Consider the following 23301-nt stretch of genomic DNA (forward strand, 5'->3'; position numbering starts at 1 on the left):
ATACCTCAGGGGGACAGTGCGAGACTTCATAGCATTACACACAATGAAATATAATTTAAAACTTAGGAAATTTTTTTATTTCTGGAATTTTCCTCTTAACAGTTTGGGACTGCAGTTGACCACAAGTACCTGAAACCTTGGCGAGCTGAACCGTGGGTAGGAGGGGACCACCGTAGATTAAGAGTGACGTGTTGAAGAGGGAAACACGGGGCCAACTCTAGTGAAGGAAAGCAGTAGTCACTGTATGAAGCTCAGACTATATTAACAAAGTGCAAGGAAAACTGCCAATCATATAGAGGGACACCACCTGAATGATGATGGGACAGTTCTCCAAGATGTACCATCCTCAGGGAGCACGCACTGCATGGCAGAACATTAAAATACTTGAGAACTGTGAGGAGAGGTGGGTGGACGCCATGACCAAAGCTGGAGACGGGACCAGCCTGCTGCCAGAAGTGTACAGACCCTGAAGGGGAACACCAGGAGGACATAGTTAAGCTCAACAGGACACAGCACAGTGCGCTGACAGGATGTGCACAGGTGTTCAGAGGGCTTGCACTTACTGCGGTTGAGGAACGGCTGGTTTGAACTTCCCAGGCTTCTCTTTGGGGCCGCCTGTTCCTTGTTCCCCTTCTCCTCTTTTCCTGCCTTCTCTTGGATTGAGGGTTTTTTGAGTTTGTTCTGTGGTGCTGGGGATAAAACCCATAGCTTCCCACATCGATGCAAGCAATCCACCACTGAGCTGGGTCCCAAGCCTTTTTTTTTCCCCCAAGAAAATTGTTTCTTTAAAAGCTTTAAAAACAAATAATGCTGTTTTGCAAATATGACTTTGCTTAACGAGGGCCACCAACTTACAGCACTGTGATGTCAGGAACACAGAGTGTGCAGGGAAACTAACTAATGCTGCTACAGTTGGGAGATTGGCTGCTGTTGCTGACTGAAGTGTGGGTGACACACATTGGGACTTGTGACCCATCAGATCAGCGTAGTTAATGGTCACCCAACTCCCTGCACAGGCTTGGATCTAATCACATATTCTGCCTGGATAGACATTTCAGCCTCTTTTGTATATAAAAGACACACACATACTCTCTCTCTCTCTCTCTCTCTCTCACACACACACACACACATACACACACACACACACACACACACACACACTCTCACACACACACACACTCACACATACATGTATGTTCTGTCATACAAACATGTAAAATTGTCTGCAAGGGCACACATTAAATAAACAAGTATTACGCGCCTCAGGCAATCCTATTCACTATAAATACATACACATTTTTTTTGCATTTTGTTTTGTTTGTACCAAATTTCTACATTATCTAGCAACTTGCAAAAGATCACAGTTTCTTTTTTTCTGATACAAAATGTCTCTAAAGACTTGTTATGTTTAGACTTTAATCAAAGGATATGTATAATCAACAAATCAAGAGCATTGTATGTTTGCCTAGCCCTTTCTGAGACAGGGTCCTGCTAAGTTGCTGAGGCTGGCCTTGAACTTGCGAACCTCCTGCACAGCTTCCTGAGCAGCTAGGATTATAGGTGTGTGCCACTGCACAAGCACAATGAGTTATTTTTAAGATTGAACCTCATTCTCTTTGCTGGCTTAATAGCTACAGCTCTGTGTCACGCTAGTGACTCCTTTACAATAGGGTTTAAGTGCACATCTTTACCTTAACCAGTCCATCTTCAAATGACCCCTTGCAAGAACCACATGACAGCATATTTCCAGGACTCCTGCCTGGTCTCTGTGTTGTTATCATACATTGCACATTTACATGTGTAAAAAAAATGTTGGCATTAATTGTGCTTTAACTACTCTATTGTCTTAAAGACAATAAACTGGGGGACTGTGACAAGGGCCTACCTGGGTAGGCAGAGGACTGGAGGAGGATGGGGGCAGAGAAAGTATTCAAAGAAACAGGAAATGATCATCTGCCAACGGAGGAGGAACATGGTGGGTCACACCCCTTACAGGGGTCTGTGTCCACAATACTAAAGCATCTTTACAACTCAATGATAAAAACACAAATAACTCAATTTTTCAAATGGGCAAAAAGAGGTGAAGAGACATTTCTCCAGACACCACACAAGCGGTGTCAAGCGTGTGACAAGAGGTTCCTGCTGCTGGCACTTGATGTGCAACTTGGAACAATGAGGCACTTCCTGCCACCAGGGCAGCCTGGGCCCTGCTGGAGGTGGGTGCAGCTATGAGGGACAGGGCAGGAGGTCACCTCCCAGGGATGGGTCAGCCCGAGCGGGTGTCGGGCACAGCCACCACAGCCCTTCATGTCCCTGTGCACATTACCCCTGGGTGGGTCTTTTCCTGTCTCCCTGCTCCATTTGCTTTTGCTGGTTTCATGGAGTATTTAAAGTAGTCTTGAACTGAGGTCAGTACATAATGTCCCTGTCACACTGCCTGGCACAGATCACGTGATCAATAAATCAAAACTAGAATTATTTATTTGTAAATAAAGAAGGTTGAAATTACCTCAAAAAGAAAAAAAGAGGTGACACAGCAAGATGTGACGGGGGAGTCCCAGGCGCCTAGGGCAGCAGGCATGGTGTTGCAGTGGGGGAGCCAGGTGGCAGGAAGGTCAGGTGGAGGCCCTCTTGAGACCTGACCAAATAGAGCGCTTCATTCCCTGTGCAGCCTTCACCTCTTCCCAGTCCAGCCTGATGTCGGGAACCTCCTCTTCTGGCTCAGGATCCTTCCTCAAGGCCCCCCGGGTGGAGGCGACCAGGATGGGCAGGGGGCCACATTCCTCCCGGAATTCCACCACATGGAGACCCTTCTTGTCGGCCAGCTGTTGGTGGGTTTCCTGGGCAAGACCAAAGTGAGAACAGCAGTTAGGTCTCCGAGGGTCCCTGTGGCTATAGGAGTGAGAGGCACCACCACAGGGGTGGGGTGGGGGTGGGGGTGCAGTACCCACCAGAGAGCTTGGGGGAAAGAGCAGTGCCAGCTGATTCTGGGTGGTTAAACCACAGTGCTGTCACAGGGGGATGCCTCAGCCCACCTTCCCACCCCAAACTGGGGTACACCAGGCCTCGCCTTCCAAACTCCCTAAGCACGTGCCTGCTGGGCCAAGCACCAAGCCTGAACCTGGTGGAGCCCTGAGATCTAACAACCAAATCACAGGAGGTCCAGGGGGGAAAGGACATCAAGGACCCCATGGGTGCTCAACCCTGGAAACACTATGGGACAAAACACCTGACTTCTTCAACACAACAGCAGCAAGGGGGGAAGAGAGAGGGACAGACCAAGAGAGACTTAAAAGACACAGGAGAAACTATAGAAGTGCTGACATCTTCTCAACTGGATTGAATCAATCAACGGGATTGAATCAAACTGTGTAAAAAAAAAAAATGTTTTTAAATCGGACGAATGGATAGATTTGAATGAACAGATTCGATACTTGATAATACTGAGTCATGATATTTAGGAATGGTAAGGGTACCATGACATTTTTTTTCCCCAGAGCTGGGGATCAAACCTGGGCCTTAAGTGTTCCTAGCAAGCGCTCTACCATAGAAGTAAATGGATCCTTTAGATCCTCTAAAGGATCAGAATCAGAAACCTGAGAAGTGGTTTCTGATTCTGATCCTTTAGAAATACACTGAAATATTTACGAATGAAATAAAATGGCACCTGAGATTTGGTTCAAAACGACTCGGTGAGGTGATGTTGAGAAACGAGATTAGCTCTGGTTGGGCAGCAGAGCCCTGGGGTCACTGCAGCAGGTGGCCGTGGGAGCCCCTAGGAGACCCTCAGCACCTTGGTCTGCAGCACAGCCAGACCTGCTCAAACCCCAGGGAAGGTTACCTGGCGGGAGAGCCCATGGAAGAGGCCCCGGGTGAGGTTGAGCATGTTGACGGACCCAGAGACCTTGACATACATGTCCTTGATGCCAATGAGCCGGCAGATGGTAATGATGGCCCTGTGGCAGCGCAGGCCGTATCCTAGGAGACAGGAAATGGACTGAGCACCTGCCAGCATGCTGTCTTTCGTGTGGCTCTGGGTTTAGGGAATGACATTTTGGCTTCACCACCCCCAGCTGGTGTGACTTCTAGGACGACATTTATTCAATGGTATGTACAAAAATTAAACAGAACATCTACCTTAAACGTAGTGGGGGGGAAACCAGGATATTACTTACATTAAAACTTAAGTGCCTGAAAACTCTTGGCCCTCTGCCCAGGCCAGCTCCCGTGTCCATGCCTGTTTACCATCAAGGGAGACGCCTGTCCTCACCCTCCTAGACCACTCAGCTGCCCTGGCAGCGACACCACTTCCCTCTCCTGGGAACACCTTCTGGCCTAAGTGGCAGCGTCTCCTGAATTGGTGGCTCCTGGAGTGCTTTCTCACCTCCCTGATGGCCTTCAGTGCTGGGGTGGTCTCCTCCCCTCTAGCCACGTGCCCTGCTCTTGGCCACCGGCAATTCCTCCTCCAGAAGAGCTTCAAAAACACAAGCCAGGGCTGGGACTATAGAGCAGAGCGCTTGCCCGGCATGTGTGAGGCACTGGGTTTGATCCTCAGCAAATCAAGGCTCCAGGGCACAACCTCTCACTGGCCATTGCTCTCTGAATTAAACAAAGACATCTGCAGGATCTTCCCCCCACAATATCATTATCACACACACACACAAACACACACACACACACACACACACACACACACACACCGTGCCTGACCCCACTTACTGCACTGTGCTCACATGGCCTGTGCACGAGGGCACACTGCACCTGGGGCATGCACCAGCCTGGAACGTTCTCCCAGACCTGCCCCTCTGCTCCTCTTCCTTCAGGATCTCACTCACACTGCCCCTGCTCAGAGGCCACCTCTGGCCACCCTGATGAAGGTGGCCCTCCTCCTCCTCTTGACAGCACTGAGGAAGGCACAAGGCAGTAGCTCAGTTGCTTAGGGCCTCACTAAGTTGCTGAGGCTGGCCTGGAACTTGCAATCCTCCTATCTCAGCCTTCTGAGTGTCACTGGGATTACAGGTGTGCACCACTGCGCCCAGCTCCTGACCTGAACTCCTGAGATTTAAAAAACTACAGTCAAATGAAACAGGTTCTTACTACAGAACTGCAAGCAAAATGCAAATCCAAATGTTTAAGAATTCTGCACCAAGAGTGCACTGGGTGTGACTGTCCCCATAACCAACACTGCCTGTGGCCTGTCCACAAGACAAGAAAGGCCATTTCTGCTCACCCAGTGCCTCAATGAATAGAGATCATAGAAGTTCAACAGTACTCAATGGTGAGGGGCTGGGGGAGCTCCGTGACAGCGCGTGCTTCACAGGTGTGGGGCTCTGGTTTAATCCCCAGCACCAAATAACAAGCCTAACACCACGACACTTGTAGAGGAACAGCACGTGACTGGCAGGAAGGAACACCGTCCAGCTGGGTGAAGTCTCCAGGAGGAACCATGTGTTCACTCATCCAACCCAACCACCACCACCTGCTCCGCCAGCCTCAGCCACTCCTGGAACAGGCCTGGGCCTGTGCAGACCGACTTGGCTTCTTCCCCAGGAGCCTGCCTTCCTCAGCCTAATTCAGGCCTTCCATCTGTCACTCTCAGGATGAGTTCAAGGAGAGGCGAACAACCCCAGGGGGGAGGGTGGGACTGTGGTGGTTTCTCTGCTTCATGTTCAACAGAGAGTCAGAGCTTTCCAGTTACCTCTGGGCTGTTTCTTCATCTTGATGTGTGTCCTCTTATAGATGTCATGGAATACTGGGGGGTAAAGCAGACACAGGAGGGTCAGGCATGTGGCTTTAATGTTTGCAAAAGCCACAGAGCACTGGGTGCTGCCCTAAGCAGCCAGCCCACAGGACACACAGACGCTGACCCCACTCATTCTCCTGCCACCCCCCCCCCCCCAGGCCAGGCTGTTTCCTCATTTTGCACATTTGTAAGAATGCAGTCAGAGCAACACAAAGACACCCACTGGGCATGTCACAGACACACCACGACACAGTGGCATTCTGCAAATCTTACAAGGAAAGACCCACACTCACTTGTATGGTCTTCATACCGCTCTATGTAATGCAAATAGTGGATGGCTTTATTCTTTGCCTGAAGAAAAGAAGGAACAAATTCTCCTAAATCTCTCGCTGGGTTTCAAAACTATTTTATAAAGTATTTTATTATAAAAAATTCCACCTATGCACCTTAAAAGATAAGGACTTAGCCACAATATCATTATCACACGTACACTGACGATTCCTTCGTGATACGTGACTGTGTGCCTGCAGTGCCCCCATGTGAACACAGAGCTTTTCATCTTCTACTAAATGTTAACAAAGAAAAACATGCACGTACTTTCCTGAAAGCATCCACCCGCTCAGTGGCCTTCCCAATGGCAAAACCTTCAAAAGAAAAAGCAAAACTTATGAAAAGGAAAGCTACTCTGATCCAGCCTGTGCCTCTCCCCAGCTCCCAGTTTGGGCTCTACAGCATTTCACGCCCTTCTTTCAACTGCCCACAGAACACCTGCTCTGCACAACCAGCCATGAAGAAAGCCAGAGATGTGCTCATCTGTTCTGAGGCATTCTACAGACTTGACATTTAGATACATAACATGACCTTTTATAAATCTCTAATAAAATGAAATATACTCAATTTTTAAAATTAAGTATGCTCTATATTTATAAAAGGCAAATGTTTTGGGGCACTTGTGCAAAGAGATTAAAATGACCAGAAGGGATGGGGAAAAATACATTGTTATAGAGTAAAACTATGATTTCAGTAAAATTTCAATTTTAATTAACCAGAAAAATAAACCTAATAGTTTCCAATTTGTAAATGCTTTACCCTAAGAAATGAGGTTTATCACAAGTTGCAGAAATGCTTCCATCATTTGCTGCCACCATTTATTATTTAATTTGAAAAAAGTACTTTGTTTTAAAATTATACACAGGAAAATAAAATAGGCAAGACATCTGAGGCCTGGGATAAAAAGGGCTCAAATTCCACTTCCTAGTTTAAACAGAACAAAGTAAACCATGGAAGTCCTAGAGGGAAATATGAGTGGACTTACTCATAATCTTCAAAAGGAGACTTTCTAAGCAAAACACAAACCAGAAGTGACCTAGGACTGATAAATTTGCTATGTTAAGGTTTAAAACTTCTGTGGATTTTAAAGCTTTGATGTGGAAAAAAATTCAAAACTAAGTCAAAATATGATAGACGAAAAAGGCTCATGTCCTTAACTTACAAGAAGCTAATCCCAATCAATAAAGACAAGAAAACCACCCAATTAAAAAAATAGGCAAAGCACCTGAACTGACAGATGTCCAAAGTGAAAGCGCAACGGCCAATGAACACGCAAAATGGCGTCGGCACTCTCCTAACTTAGAAAGTACAGGTCTAAACTAGGAGAGACTTTTCAGGGATCATACTGACAATCAGTAAAGTCTGATACTACTCAGGGCAAGGATGGGTGGTACAGAGGGACATAAACTGATGCAACCTTTGAGGAGGAGATCTGGCAATACTTGACATTTACACCCAGTGCGGCAGCAATTTCAAGACATTTCTCCTATTTCTATATTTCCAAAAGTTCAACAAACTCCACGTACAAAAAGGTCAATGTTATTGTTGTTGTTTGTAATAAATGATACAAATTTGGAAACAATAGGGATTGGGTCAAAAATCATGTCTATGCACACACTGGAACACTATGAAACCAATACCAGAAATCTGCTTATGCTAACAGAAGACCTCTGAGGGCAAAACCAAGCAAGAAGAGCAAGGTGCAAATTCATGGCTATAATAAGATCTCTGCTAAGCTTTTTATAAAAAGGTAAAGGGAGGTAACATGGACACAAAATTTCAGAAAAGATATTTTTGAAAAGAGACAACAGTAACTGCTAACCATGGTCTCTTACAGCAACGCACTATCATGTCTTTTGCTTTTGCTTTGAAATTTTCAAAAGGAAGCAACTAACAGTTTTTCAGTTCTATGTGAACACATTTCAAAAACAAGATGTTCAGTAGGGAAACTTTAAAAGTCTAAAGAAGAAAATTTAAATGACTGACAAACCTGCTAACCCAAGTGAACACTTATCAGTCAGTGTATAGTCTTCTAGTTTTTTTCCTTGCATATAAATGACTTTAAAAAGAAATCATCATTACATGACAAATTTTTAACAAAAATTACTTATTGTGTAAGTAATTTTTCACAATTCTTTAATGGCTATAGAATATTACTTTGGAGGCCTGTGGTTGTGGCTCAGAGGGAGAGCACTCGCCTGGCATGCGTGAGGCACTGGGTTTGATCCTTAGCACCACATAAAAAATAAAGATCTTGTGTCCACCTATAACTAAAAATAAATATTAAAAAAAAGAATATTATATTGGACAGCTATCCTGTAACCAGGCCCGACTGAACTTGTTCTAATTTTTCACTATTATGCACCATACAATAGTGTCTTAAGCCCTTTAAAATACCCAGTCCTCAGATGTAGGCCTTAAGAGCTTTTCTTTCTTTCTCTGAGAAGCTTCGTGGTTTACCACCAGGTTTGTGAGCCCAGACCTCTAGACGGCTCTATTAGTAGAAAAAGTGAGACTGGCAGCAGGGCCCTGGCTTCCAGCCGGGCAGCCAGGCCTCTTTGTGTCCAGCGTCACCCCACTCACCTGCAGCTCCCTGCCCATTCCCCACAGCCACCAGGACACGGACTGATCTCTTCCTTCCCTCTTTGGCTGTCATATTGAAAACATTTCTGACCTAAAAGACAAAATGCTTCATCAATAGGACAGCTGAAGAAAACTCTGAGGTAGAGGACGAGGACCTGCTGGCTCAGCCACACAAGGCTTGGTGCAGGACCCAGCACCTCCTCCAGTCTGCAGGTACAAATGCAAACTTCCCAAACAAACCTTCCCTCTGGAGCATTTCGGCAACACAATGGAAATAAGACTTTCTCTTCCTATTTCATTGGGTTATTAGGAGAGTTAACTAAGATAATCTTTAAAGGAATTTACAACTACACAACTCAATATACCCCATCTTAATAAATGTACACAGGAAAGAAAACACTATGGATTAAACTTTGAAATACTTTAACACTGATTATAAGACAAATTCCAGTATCAAAGGTACTAAAATATCTTAGAAATGATGAAATGCAACGTAAGGAAAAAACTTCGCAGGACTGGATTGCTATGTTAAGGATCAGGCTTAAACAAGAATACAGAATTTGGAAACACCTATTCATTATAAACTTCAGGAAAATCTCCCATTTTTTCAGCCTATTTTAAAGGCCAGGAATTATGAAACTATTAACTAAACTGCTTAAATGACAGTTGTCCCCTTTCCTTTCTAGGAAGAAGTTTAAGGAAAAGAGAGGCTGAGGCCACACTTTTGAATGATCTTATAGGAAACAACCTACATATGAAAGACTCTTTCAGTGGGATTAACTTTCAAAAGCTATGAACTGGGGTGTGTGTAGGGGCCCACGCCTGTAATCCATGTGACTCAGGAGACTGAAGCTGGAAGAAGGCAAAGTCAAGGCCAGTCTGGGCAACTTAGCGAGACCCTTCTCAAAATAAAAAGTAAAAAGGGCTGGGGATGTGGTTTGGTGGCAGAGTGCTTGCCTAGCAATGCACAAAGCCCTGGGTTCAATCTCTAGAATTGGGGTGGGGGGAATAACACACAATGGGATACCAACATAAAATACTTGTAAACATATTTTAAAAATTCCATAATATAACTGATATTGAAGAAATAATGTACATATTCAGAGAGGCTTTGTCACAAATTTGATATATAAATTATTCCACAATTTGGGGAGGTACTGGGAATTGAACTCAGGGCACTTGACCACTGAGCCACATCCCCATCCCTTTTTTGTATTTTATTTAGAGACAGGGTCTCACTGAGTTGCTTAGGGCCTTGCTTTTGCTGAGGCTGTTGAACTCACAATCCTCCCTCCTTAGCCTCCCAAACTACTGGGATTTCAGCTGTGCACCACTGCGCCCGGCTCTGTTCCACATTATGAAACACTGATTAAATGCACAGTGCCAGCTCCAAGGAACACTGGCCATCAGAGAACCACCCTGGAAGGGTGGTTCAAGCACACCTGATACAGGATCTGTGAGCAGCCCAGAGACCACTGCCCTAGTCAAACTGGACACTGGCCATAACCTGAGGCTTTCTGCCCCTGCCCCTGCTCCTCTCAACCTGTTCTCTGATTGTGTCCTAGATACAACTGGTGTACAGCTCCACAAGAGGCCACCAGATAGCACACTCTAGCTCCAGGAAGAAGGAACTTAACATAATCTCCAAATTCTGCTCCTGAATTTGCCCCTCACAAACCTCAATTTCATAGTCCCCACAAACCAAGGCAGCAGTGGGGACCACCAACATGAAGGAACTGAACTTCAAATTGTGTTAATTCCTCCCTGAACCTGAGTCTGTGTCCGAGAGATCACTGTGACCACAGCTTTGCTCAGCTCCTCCTGCCCACCCGTCCCTGGCAACCTCTCCAGAGGACCCTGGGAGTTGAGCTCGGCAGGCCTACCTCGAGTATCCTGGTATCAAAGTCCTCATAGGTCTCTACAAGGAGAGAAGAGAAAGCACACAGATAAGAGCATCCAAGCTGCTCACGTGTGACAGCCTTTCCCAGGTGCCCTCAGACTTCTAATGGGAAGAACCTGAGCTCTCTGGTGCCGCTCTCCAGGCTGCGCCCCAGTTCCCATCATCCACGGGGACTGCCTGGCCTGACTTCACGAGCTCAGCCACGGCTCTCTGACCACAGCCTCCCCCTCTCCAGCTCCCTGCTGCCGGCTCCCGAGGCACAGGTTCCTGGAGCGCCGACACCTCCAGAGCCTTCGTCGCTGCTTTCCCATCTGGTCTCCTGGGCTCTTCACAGCCTCTCTCACCAAAGTCCCTCAAAGACACCAAAGTCCCTCACTCCTCATAGATCTCGCCAACGTCCTCAATCCCTACACTTTTGTCTCTACCGCCCTCTCCAGGCCAGAACCCAGGCAGCTGTGTGGTCACAAGTGGCCTGCTGCTGCTGCCGGGAGAGATCAGAGCCTGGCTTATGCTGACCACTCTCAACTGCGGGTCTGACCCGCTCGGGAACTCTCGGCTCCTCAGCTTTCAGTTCTCTTAATTCAGCCTCTGCTCACCACCACAGCTGTTTCCAACACTCCCCAATTCTCTTGCTTTTACTTATTACAGAAAATCTCAATTACATAATAAAATAGGAGAGCAGAATAAAAGCTTCTGTACCCAGCAGTCGGCTTTGAAAGCGGTCAGCTCAAGAGTCAATCTTCTTTCCTGGACACTGCCAGGGTCCCACCCACTGGGTGATAGTGAAGCCAGTGCCAAGTGCCACCTTCTCATCAAGAAATATTCTGGTGGCCATGTTCACCAATGCCACTATCTGGCTTGATGACTCCTGACCAAAGCTACCAGATACCAGGTGACCTCCCCGCCTTTCCACCCCCATTGCATAGGCTCACCCAAATCTGCACCCTGCCCCTGCTGGCTAACAGCAGCCTGTCTGTCTAAACTCTGGATCTGGATACTGGGGCAGGTCCTCTCCCTCCCAGACCTCCACCCTCCTGCACGCTCGCCCCATCCTCTCCAGCCCAACCGTTCCTCTACTTTGAGCCAAACTCCTGTTTGCTTCCTCCTCTCCCACTCACTGGCAAGAGCAAGATTTTTCAGGTGAATCTGCCTTTGTGGGGAGGGGGAGGCTTTGTTTTCTAATTCAGCCTAAGTGTAGTCAGTTTTTGTTTCATGTTTGCTTTTACGAAGGCTTAGTGACAGCTCTCTGGGGTCTCTCAACTCTGCTGTTAAACAGCACTCCAAGCCTGAGGCCACGTGTTTGGGAAACACTGTGCCCTACAGATCTATAATGCACACCACCATGTATAAGGTACCTGCTAAGGCACTGGGACCCAGGGCTTTCCAACCAGGCCTCCACTACCTCCATTGGGACCAGGGTCCGGGGGACCGAGACTGAGGCCACCCCATGTGTTCCCGCTCCAGCCTCGCTCCCGCTTCACTTTCATCCTCCGCTTCCGGTCCCACTCTTCCCTCTGCTGGAGCATGTCAGCCGCCACCTGCTCCTGCTCCTCCTTGCTCCTCTGGGCAATAGTCTGCACGGCTCCATTTCTCATGAGAGGGGCATTTAGACCCGGCCACAAGAAGCCGGAGCGTCCTAAAGGGTAAAGATTTAGGTAAGTGACAACTTCTAAAAGGTGCTCACTCTTCATGTTGCTAAGATGCCAGGGAACGCGTGTACAGACACCAGCATAGTATTGTGGAGTTGGAGCTGATGCGATCACTTGGCAGGTGACCTGGCACTGTCACAGTTTTATGCACATCTACCCTACAGGCATGTGACCGCATTTTCACTTTTACCAAGAGAAACACTCGTGAGGCCTGTGAGCGCTAAGATGTCTGCTGAAACACGACCTGTAACGCACGTAAGCCGAGTCGGCAACAGAGGAACGGCTGAACGCACAGCCAGCAGGTGCCATATCCTGCACAAAATCAAAAGCCGTTGCTCTCAGGCTGGGGATGTGGCTCTCAAGCAGTAGTGTGCTTGCCTGGCATGCGTGCGGCGCAGGGTTTAATCCTCAGCACCACATACAAATAAAGATGTTGTGTCCACCAAAAACTAAAAAATAAAATATTAAATTCTCTCTCTCTCTCTCTCTCTTAAAAACAAAAAACCAAAAAAACGTTGCTCTCCAGGTTCTGATGTGGAATGATTTCTAAGACATGTTATTATTATTACTTTTGGTTCTGGAAATTGAACCCAGTGGCGTTCTACCACTGAGCCACATCCCCAACCCTTTTTATTTATTTTGAGACAGGGTCTCACTAAATTCTTGAGGCGGGCCTTGAAACTTGTCATCCTCCTGCCTCAGCTTCCCCAGTCGCTGGGTTTAAGGGGTTTGCCACCATGTCCAGCCCTGAGTCCTCTTATTGGGTTAAAAAAAAAAAAAGCAGATTATACAATTGCATGTACCATATAGTATAATTATCTTTTTCTTTTCTTTTCTTTTTAAAGACGATATCTATTTCTTTTAGGGAATTTATACAAAAGCGCGCACCAGCACACACAAAAACAACTGAAGGAAATACCAATCAATATGAGACCAGTGGCCCCTCAGGGGAGACAATGGGAATGTGGACGGCAGAAAGGACATCAGGGGCTTTTAGTTTTCTCTACAATCTGCGTTTTTACTGAGAAGGTATGCATACGATTTTTATAATTTGAAAAAATAAATTATAGCCAGACACAGTGGTGCATGTGAGCAGTCCCAGCTAGGTGGGAGGCTGAGACAGGAGGGAGGTTTTAACCTGCAAGTTCAAGACCAGCCTGGCAAGACCAGATGGCAAGACCTGTCTCAATAATAATAATAATAATAATAATAATAATAATAATAATAATAATAATAATTACTATTATTATTAACATTATTAAAAATAAATAACAAATGCTTAAAAACTAAAACAAGATACAAGTAGTGAAAGCACCCAAGCAGATGTGCAATCTTAGAAGTGCAGCACAAGGTGCTTCCTTTATTTCTGAAAGGTTGTTAGTATCAAAAGCGATGAGTCTGCACAACAGTAAAAATAAGCCAATTCAAGTTCACCCATCCTATTTTTGCATTCAAAAGCACAAGTATAAACAATCACATCAGCACGTGAAGGACCAAGGCCAAGTGCGGCCCACCAGCTGATTTGTAAATAAAGTTTTACTGGAACACAGCTGGGCCTGTCCAACCATGCGCTGTCCAGGGCAGTTTCTGTGTGACAGCAGCCCAGTTGAGTAGCTGCAACAGGCCCGGTGACTACAGATCTGCTCTTGGTCACTGTCTTCTCTGGGCAGGGGGAAGCCTGCCAGCTCTCTGCGAGCTCCACCTGCCTGCACTGGGCTGTGTGCAGCACAGGACCTATCACAGCTGTGCCCCATGGAGTACGTGACACTCTGGGGCAGCTGGTAAGCCCCCTGGTTGGACTCTAAACCATGGATTCTTATGCACTTAATGAGAATGTTTCCAGTTTGCCAAATATCCATAAAATCGGGGGAAAACACTTTAAAAGCACATAGACTCTTTTTAGAACAAAGTTTGCCACTGGGCCCCCCCAGGCCTCCCTCAGACCCAGCTTGCTTCCTATTTCTCCCCTTCCCAAGATCATTAGTTTCCCACCCCAAGTTCAGGACCAAATCTGAAAACTGTCAAAACAACCAAACACGTTTACCTTCACCAATGACCTGACCCCTGTTCAGATCCTTCCTTCTCTTTTTTTTGCTTCTTTTGCCTCTTCCTTTTCTTGCCCCAGCACCAGTCTCTGCTAAAGCACCTTTCCAGAGCTCATCTGCTGTCACTGTAAGGAAACGGGGTTTTTAAAAACTCTGTAGTTGTAAAGCAAAGATCTACACTCTCCTAAGAATAAGAAAGGCCAGAAAGCCCAGCTTCATCCATGTCACTGAGGTAATGAAAATAAAATAAAATCATACAGTGAACATAAAACATGATTACATTTGGAAAACACAAGAGGAGACAATTCCACTTTTTTTCCACAAAAGATGGCTAACATTAAATCCCAGTAAGTCCCTGACCAGTAAGTAGACTTGCTTCCCTGATGTATGCCAATCACAACTCAGGTCTCAGTAGTGACGTCTCTTGAACGTCTCCAAATGATATGTCCTAGCAAAGGCCCAGCTAAAAACAGTAAGGGCCTTCTTGGTGTGACTCTAAATCAGCAGGGTATCTGGGGCACAGTTCAATACTTCTAGGCCTTGGGTGCCCCAAATGAGGGGCTCAGATAAACTAGTGCTCTCCAAATACAGGTGTAGCACATGAGATAATTCTAGTTACATTTTTAGTTTAATAATCACTAAAATGTTAATTCATTTATGACAGAAGAAAAATTAAGATAGGAAAGCACCCCTACTTTCCTGTTGCAGGAGGTGGAAGTGTGTGCCAGTCTACCTACATTTAGTGAAGAAGCTGTAGGGTCTGTACTGCTGGCCTGACCGGCTGGTGGGAGGAGAGATACAGCACTGTGTCTGTAGCGCATGGCTCAAGCTGGTGAAGCGTCGGCTGTCTCTGGTTCCCTGCAGTGACAAAGGGCCTACAGAGAGATGAAACAAAACCAAGTTAGATGCTCCCTGGCTGTGGAGCTGCCAACACCAAATAACTGTGACTTGATAAAAATAAGTCACTAAAAATTCTAATCTTTTAAGAATCATATTTTGAGGACAATTGTTATTTCAAAAATAAAAACAAACTTTTAGGAATGAAAGCCACCTAAATGCCCATCCTAGAGAGGTCATGGTTCATTTCCACAGTGGATGTCCCAGTCTCAAGAAAGCTCTGTACAGCCAGGGTTTCTGCCCTGCATTATCCAGCCCAAGCTCCTGGGCTGCTCTGGGCAAATGGCGCCCTCTGCTGTATGCAGCTGGGCAGTGGACAGATGAGGAAAGACCTTCAAGTGAAACTGTTCAGAAGAACAAGACTCAATGTGTAGAGGGTACCCTGCCCTTTATGTTCAAAACACAGGGAAGCAGGGAAGGCATGCTGTAGACAACTCCAGAAGATCACGCAAGAAACTGAGGAGCGGCTGCCTCTGTGGAAGAAAACAGGGGCATTTAAGGCTGGATGTGAAAGACCCGCATTTTTGTATTTTGAGAGATTTTTTTTTTTTTAACCACATGCATCTATTACTTGAGAAAAGGTTTTAGAACAGCCATGTCTGAGAGGAAGCCATCTGACCAGTCCCAGGGATGGCGATTTCACGTGAGGAAGAAGGCAGAGGTGACAGGAACAGGTGGTGATGAAGGAGTGGGACAGTGCTGGCAAGATCAGTGCATGCACAGATTCTTGAGCTCTGTGCTTCACTAGAGAAGTGACAGGATTAAAACAGCCCTGGAGGGAAAGTGGCCTTTAGGGTATTGGCTTGATAAACAGAAAACAAAAACCTGACAACAGCTGTTTTCAAGTCTGAGTGAAGCCATGCAGAGGACAGTAACTGCAGATTCATCAGCAGCATCAACCATGACTCACAGGACCAGAGAAAGAAAGCGGGTAAGGACAGGGAGAGTGACATCTAAGGGTGGTAGGAAGCCATCAAAATAGTTCCACTGAATACAGAGACCCAAACACAAAGGGATAATCTTTGATTACTGGACAGCACTTAATACGACCATTTTGTTTCAAATGTAGGCCTATGAGATACATTTGCCAATGCCACAAGCTACTGGATGACTGGATGAGATTTCAACACTAATTTCGATTCCAGATGATTTGCTCACCTGTGGGGAGGGAGATCGCACCTAGCACACAGATGTCCTCTAGACCTGTAGCCCACCTGATGAACTACCAAATAAAATGTAGCCAGAAAACATTGGGTCTTCATTTTTTTTTAAGTTGTTGATGGATCTTTATTTATTTATATGTGGTGCTGAGGATCAAACCTAGTGCCTCACATGCTAGGCAAGCACTCTGCTACTGAGCTACAACCCCAGCCCTGGGTCTTCATTGTTTAACAAACCAGAACTTTATCATTACAAATCTCATTCTGCTATATACAGCCTTTCTTGTAAACACCTTCATCTTCAACACATATCTAATATTAAAACATTTCATCTTGCTCTGTTCAGCATTATAATCTTTAATGTAGTTCAAGAAGTGTAAAAATTATTAACAGATTTTTTTTGAAAGACTGAAATATCACTCATAGCTAATAATGTACCCAGCCTAAAAGAAACCAAATGTCAAAAAAAAAAAAAAAAAAAAAGAAATCAACTTTAGAATTTAGAAATAGCCACTTGTTTTTTGTTTGTTTGTTTTAATGGGAGGCAAGGAAGAACTGGGGATTGAACCCAGGGCTTTGTACACATTAGAAATAGTCACTTTTTCTGGGTGCATGGCACATGGCTGTAATCCCAGTGACTCAGGAGACTGAGGCAAAGGATTGCAAGTTCGAAGCCAGCCTTAGCAACTTAGCAAGAACCTGTTTCAAAATAAAACATAGGTCTGGGGATATAGTCAGTTGGTAGAGTGCTTACCTTGCATGCACAAGGCCCTGGATTCAATCCCCAGCACCATAAAAACAAATAAACAAAGAAAAAATATATAAAAAGGGCTGGTTATGTGGCTTAGTGATAGGGTGCCCCTCAGTTCAATCCTCAGTACCACCAAAACAACAGTCAATTTTCATGCACACTTGTATAAATGGTTTTGCTTACATTGTGTTACGATTTTTTTTTAATATTTTATTTACATTTTAGTTTTCGGCAGACACAACATCTTTGTTTGTATGTGGTGCTGAGGATTGAACCCGGGCCGCACCCATGCCAGGGGAGTGCGCTACTGCTGGAGCCACATCCCCAGCCCCGTGTTATGATTTTTTAAAGAAGAAAGTTCAGTAGTTCAGGCTGAGTCACTGAAGCTCACTTACAGATCACAATCCACCTCACTTATCAACTCTGTTCTGATCCTTTGAGTTCTTATTAAGTTTAGGTCATGAGACCCCAGACTCAGGAAGCAACAACCCTGCAGCCTAAAGTGGGATAGGCCAGAGCCCCTCAGGTAGGGACGGAGAGGCCCCCAGGGTTCTACCTCAGCACACATCAAGTTCTACACCAAGAACTCCTTCCTTCTCACTTGGGTCTCTTCTAGGAAAACTGGTTGGTGAGAGATTTTAGAAAATTTATTACTATGTTTCTGACTGATTTGTTGAAGCATTTAGAAAAATAGAGTGATAAGGAAAGCAATCAACTTCTTAAAAGTCAGGCAATTATTAATTTCAGGAAAAAATGTAACAGTAGAATACTACCTAGCTCAGCTCTGAATTTGCACATAATTTAATAACAAAAACAATGCCCAGAGATTCAGTCCAAACTCTGCTTCTACCTATACTGGAAGAAAGTAAGGGTAAGGATAGACTGTTTCATCTCCAATTAGCATAACAATGTTGTTTAAAGAAGACTCAACATATTTAGAAATATAACCAGAGGAAGGTGAAAGAATTAGTGTCCCTAGATGATGGGAAGGAGCAGAAAAGAACTAGGAATGAAAGCTCTGAGCCTTTTACGACCTTTTGGAAACTCAATTTTTTTTTTTTTTTTTTTACTTCTGGTGTGGAGCTGGGGATTCAATTGCGGGCCTTGGGCACCCTAGGCAAGGCTCAACTTCTGAGCCGCACCCCCAGCCTGAAAGTTAATATTTTAAGGAACAGCACAGCAACCTGCAGTGAGGACAGCTATCCCTATCAGGCCCTACACCGGCTCAGGTCAGGGCAGTGCCTGGCACATGTTAAGGGGTAAATAAACTGTTTATAAATCAGTGAGTGAATCAACCAAGCAACAAATCAAACTGGTTAATTCACAGTGGGTGTGACAGGTCGTAGGAAATCTGCCATTAGGGAGAAAGCCCTGTCAGCTGGACTTCTCCCAGGATCTCCAAGGCATCTCACAGGTGGGTCTCCAAGAGGAAAAGGCAGGAGACCCACAGGGAAGCCCAGCACTCAGGAGTCCCAGAAGCTCAAGGTGAAAGGGCCAGGCTTCCTTGCACAGCAAGGTTGGCCTGGACTTCCCAGAAGGCAGCTGAAGAGAGGCCCTGCACTATGTCAAGGAAGTCTGTGTCCACAGGAGGGGGCATCACAGCAGCCAGAAAGCTCTGGGACCAGCCCTGCTTCACTGGCTGTGTGATTTCTTTCATTCGTTTTTGGGGGAAGGTACTGGGCATTGAATTCAGGGGTATTTAACCACTGAGCCCCATCCCTAGTCCTTTTTATTTTAAGACAGAGCTGGCCTTGAACTTGCAACCTCCTGCCTCAGCCTCCGAAGTCACTGGGATTACAGGTGTGCACTACTGTGCCTGGCCTGGCTGCATGATCTTGAACAAGTCACTTGGCTTCTCAGAGATTCACCTTATCATCTCTAAAATGCGAATAAGCTCATGAAAGCCAGTGTGAGGGCTGAACAAGGTGACATGTTTCAAGCCTAGTGCACAATACCTACTCAAAAATGGCAACCATTATTTTTTAAAGCCTTGAACTACAACAACTGCAGTCATAAAAAATTTGAAAAATACTTAAGACTGTACAATACCATCATCAAGGACATGCCTTGTCCATTCACATTTTAAAATCTACAGAAACTCTTATTAAATCTTATGAGAACAGATACTTCCCAAATGAATCTTACCATTGCTGAAAGTGGTCTTCAGCGCCCATCAGAAGCTGTTGGAAAGGTGTTCAGGGAAAGCTGCCTGCACCAGAAATGACCTGTCAATTAAAAATAAGTAAATAAATATTTTTTGGTTCCAGTGCGGGGATTGAACCCAGGGCCTGGAGCCTGCAGGCACGCGCTTCACCACTGAGCCACATCCCCTCTTCGTTTTTTGAGACAGGGTCTCTCTAAGTTGCCCAGACTGGTTTCCAACTTGCAATTCTCCTGTCTCAGGCTCCCAAGTTGCTGGGATTACAGATGAAGGCCTCTGCACTCAGCAAAAAGTGGAGTTGTTTTGTGGTGTGGGCAATAGAACCCAGAGCATCACATATGCTGGGCAAGTGCTTTACCACTGAGCTATATCCACAGGCCTCCAACAATAAATAAATAAATTTTAAAGATACATTCCTACATGAAGAGAGACATTTAAAATAATAAGGTGAGCCACCTACTGTGGCACAAACCCGCAACCCAAGATACCAAGGAGGCTAAGGCAGGGGAAGTGCAAATTCAGGCTAAGGCAGGGGAAGTGCAAATTCAGGCTAAGGCAGGGGAAGTGCAAACTCAGGTCTCGAGATATAAAGGGCTGAGGATGTGGCTCTGTAAAGCAAAATAGGGTGCAATGCCCAGTATCCCAAAAATAAATAAAACAGTAACATTCACAAAATAATACCATCTACAGAATTAAAGAACTAAGAGAAGTGGACGAGTGATTTCCAGGCTTAGTGACCACTGGCCAAGTAGCTGCCATCATGCTGCACCTTCTCTTCACCCTCCCATCAACCAGGCTTCATGCTTGGCAGTCACCTTAAAAATCCCTCTGCCGTGGGCCACACCTCTGCTGTGGTCCTGCTGCCACTTCTTTGTTCAGGCCTTAGCATCACTCAGACACAGGTTCAAGGTTTCTTAATGGGTCTCCCACCTCTCCCCTTGTATTTACCACCTTTCTACAGTAAGAGGCTTCATCAATTAACAGCCCTGACATGTCCTTCCCTGGCTTCCTGCTGCCAAGTTACAAATTCTGGGCACAGCCTGCAGGACTGCCACATGGCCCCAGACTTCCACACCAGCCTCCTGCTGCCCCTGCCCCACCCTCCCCATAGCCATCCAAACACACAGTTAGTCTTGAATTCGCTCTCATACACTTTTGTATATGAGATCCTGGATCCACCAGATCCTGGAGGCTCAGCAGCTCTTGTGAAACCTCCACCCTCTGGAGCCCCCACAGCACCAGGCTGACTGTACCTCCCTGTGCAACCCTTCATACAGTGTGGTTCTCCAGAACACACTTAGACAGCATTTGTGGGCAACTGGTTTTTGGCAGAGGGACCATGACCATTCAATAGGGGAAAAGGAATGTGTTCAATAAATGGTGTTGGAATAACAGGGTGTCAACCTATAGAAGAATGAAGTTGGAGCCCTACCTCACACCTTATGTACAACTTAATTCAAAATGGACTAAAGACCTGAAGGTAAGAGCTAAAACTATAAAACTCCTAGAAGAAAAACAGAGGTAAATTATCATGACCTCGGGTCTAGCAATGTTTCTTAAACATAACTCCAAAAGTACAAGTGATAAAAAGAAAAAAAAGAAAAAACCCATAAACCAGACTTTACCAAAATTTAAAACCTGTGTTTCGGGGATGGGGATAAAGCTCAGCTCAGCGGTAGAAGAACCAGCATGCCTGGGTTCAGTCTCTAGCACTACAAAAACAAATAAACAAAAACCTTGTATGCCTCAAAAAAACACTATCAAGCCAGGCTTGGTGGTGCATGCCTATATTCCCAGCAGCTCTAGGGGCTGAGGCAGGAGGATTGTTGAGTTCAAAGCCAGCCTTAGCAAAGCCCTAAGCAACTCAGTGAGACCCTGTCACTACAAATATATATATAAACAAGGGTTGGAAATGTGTCTCAGTGATTAGGCACCCCTGGGATCAATCCTCAGTACAAAAAAAAAAAAAAACACTCACAAACTATTAAGAAAGTTAAAAAACAACATATGGAATAAAATTCTGCAAATCATACATCTGATTAGACACCTTTAGAACTCCTTACAATTCAATAATAAAATGAAAATCCAATTTTAAGAGAGCCAAAACACTTGAACAGACATTTCTCAAAAAAACATGTAAAAATGGCTAATAAGCACATGAAAATACATTCATTATCCATCAGGAAATTGCAAATCAAAATTTCAAATTAATACCATTTCATACTCACTAGGATGGCTATAATCAAAAGAACAGATAATAAGAAATGTTGCTAAAGAAAAATCAAAACCCTCACTGTACCCTCAGGTACTTCGAAAACATTCTGGCCATCCCTCAAGTGTGGAATTACCATTTTATCCAGCAACTCCATTCCCAGGCACATACTCAAGAGAAAAGTAAATAGACACACATGTAAAAACATGGCATGCTGATGTTTACAGCAACATTAGGCATAATAGCCAAAAGATGGAAAACAACTCAAGTGTCCCTCAACTGATGAGCAGATAAAGTGTGGTGATGGACACATTACAATTCATCCCCAAGAAATTCAGGATGACACATGTTACAATAAGGATGAATCTTGATGACCTTGCACTAAATAAGCCAGCCATGTATGCAGTTCTACTTATATGAAATGTCTAGAACAGGAGAGCTAAGAAGAGTGGAAAATAGATCATTGGTGGCTACAGCTAAAAAGCTTCCTTCTTGGAGTGATAAAAATGTTCTAATTAGATTATAATGATAAATGCACAGGTTTGTGCAAATATTGTGCACTTCAAATAGATGAACTGTATGGTATGTGAATTATAGTTCAATAAAGCTGAAAAAAAAACAAAAAAAAATAGTTATACACAAGAAAACAAAAAAGGGGGGGGCGGGGAAACACACTTTGGTGTCAGGAATTTTGGGTGCAAAAACCTATGTCCCTTGCTCAATCTGTGTGGCTCCCTCCACCACCTGTATAAAGAGTGTAATAACAGAATCTACTCCATAAAGGGACTGGGAAGGCAGTGAGGGAAAACGCATGAACAGAGGAAGACAGTGGCTGGCACACAGTTTAGACTCATGAAGGAAGACAGCCTTGAAATAGTAGGAGATGGGGGAAGAAAAATAAAAGGGAAGAGACAATCATAAAGACAAAAGAAAAGAATATTAAGGTCAGATTTTCTGCCAAGATTGCTGGTGAAATTTTTTGCTACAAAATGAGTTACCAAAAAAAAAAAAATGAACCTTGAGGGTTTTAGGGGGCTTTGAGTTCCAGAATTAGAAATGCTGAACTGTGGACTTAACAACAAAATAGGGCAGAGAAGGCAGGCGGCGGCCACGCAGTGGCCCTGGAGCCAACCTTAGGCAACACAGCAGCAGGGCGCCTTCCTAGGGTGCACACAACCCACCAGGGCCCGGGCGGGGGGACAGGAAAGGCGACACTGCGGGCTGACGTCCGAGTCATCCGTCTCTGCACTGAGGCCACCGGCCAGCTGGAATTAAGCTGACGGAGGCCAGTGCTCTCCGACTCCACCTGGACAACCACCATCACCTTCAGAGCCCCGCGGGCGCCTCTCAGCCCCGAACCCGGTGGGCATCACCATGTGACCCCAGGGGTCGCGCCTGCCCGCCCGGAAAGCAAGGCTCGCCAGTTCCCTCCTATTCACCTAAACTAACCGCGAAGAACCGACTGCACTTCACGGTCACGTTACAGCGAAGCGCCCCAACGCCCAGAGAGGTAAGGAACGCGCGCAAGGTCACCCATCGGTCCCGGGCTGGATGGGAGAGCCGTGGGACGCTGCTCACTTCCCTCCGCCCGGACTCCCGCAGGCCCTGGCGACCCCCGGCTCCCGCGCCTCCTTCCCGTGCTCACCGGTCCACACACCGCACAGCGCAGGCAGGGGGCCCGCAGCGTGCACCGCCGCCGCCATGCTGAAGCGCGAGCCGCGCCTCCTCCCTCCGGGGCAGCCGGTCCTTCGCCTGCCGAGAGGCTCCTTGTCAAACCGCGGGCCCCATCCCTCGGCTGGAGGTGCGAGACCCAAGGACCACGCCGTAGCCCATATCGGGTTGGAAGGATTATCCGGATGGGCCACAGGGT

At 45.8% G+C, this 23301-nt stretch overlaps 1 long non-coding RNA gene and 1 pseudogene across 2 annotated transcripts in view; one reads left to right on the forward strand and one right to left on the reverse strand.

Annotated features, from left to right (window-relative positions):
* Positions 1-2463: 2463 nt before the first annotated feature.
* Positions 2464-23149, reverse strand: LOC144366841 (small ribosomal subunit protein uS5m-like; annotated as a pseudogene). The gene is made up of 12 exons (XR_013425983.1): positions 23077-23149; positions 19204-19283; positions 14988-15125; positions 14250-14375; positions 11959-12192; positions 10540-10574; positions 8657-8747; positions 6341-6387; positions 6037-6094; positions 5699-5752; positions 3842-3978; positions 2464-2840 (listed from the first exon to the last, which is right to left on the reverse strand). The product of XR_013425983.1 is annotated as a small ribosomal subunit protein uS5m-like (transcript).
* Positions 22174-23301, forward strand: part of LOC144366842 (uncharacterized) — a 34993-nt gene continuing 33865 nt past the window's right edge. The window contains exons 1-2 of the long non-coding RNA XR_013425986.1: positions 22174-22941; positions 23034-23299. This is a non-coding gene — a long non-coding RNA (uncharacterized LOC144366842). The remainder of the gene's footprint in view (positions 22942-23033; positions 23300-23301) is intronic.

This window comes from Ictidomys tridecemlineatus, chromosome 9 (genome assembly GCF_052094955.1).
Source record: "Ictidomys tridecemlineatus isolate mIctTri1 chromosome 9, mIctTri1.hap1, whole genome shotgun sequence".
NCBI lineage: Eukaryota > Metazoa > Chordata > Mammalia > Rodentia > Sciuridae > Ictidomys > Ictidomys tridecemlineatus.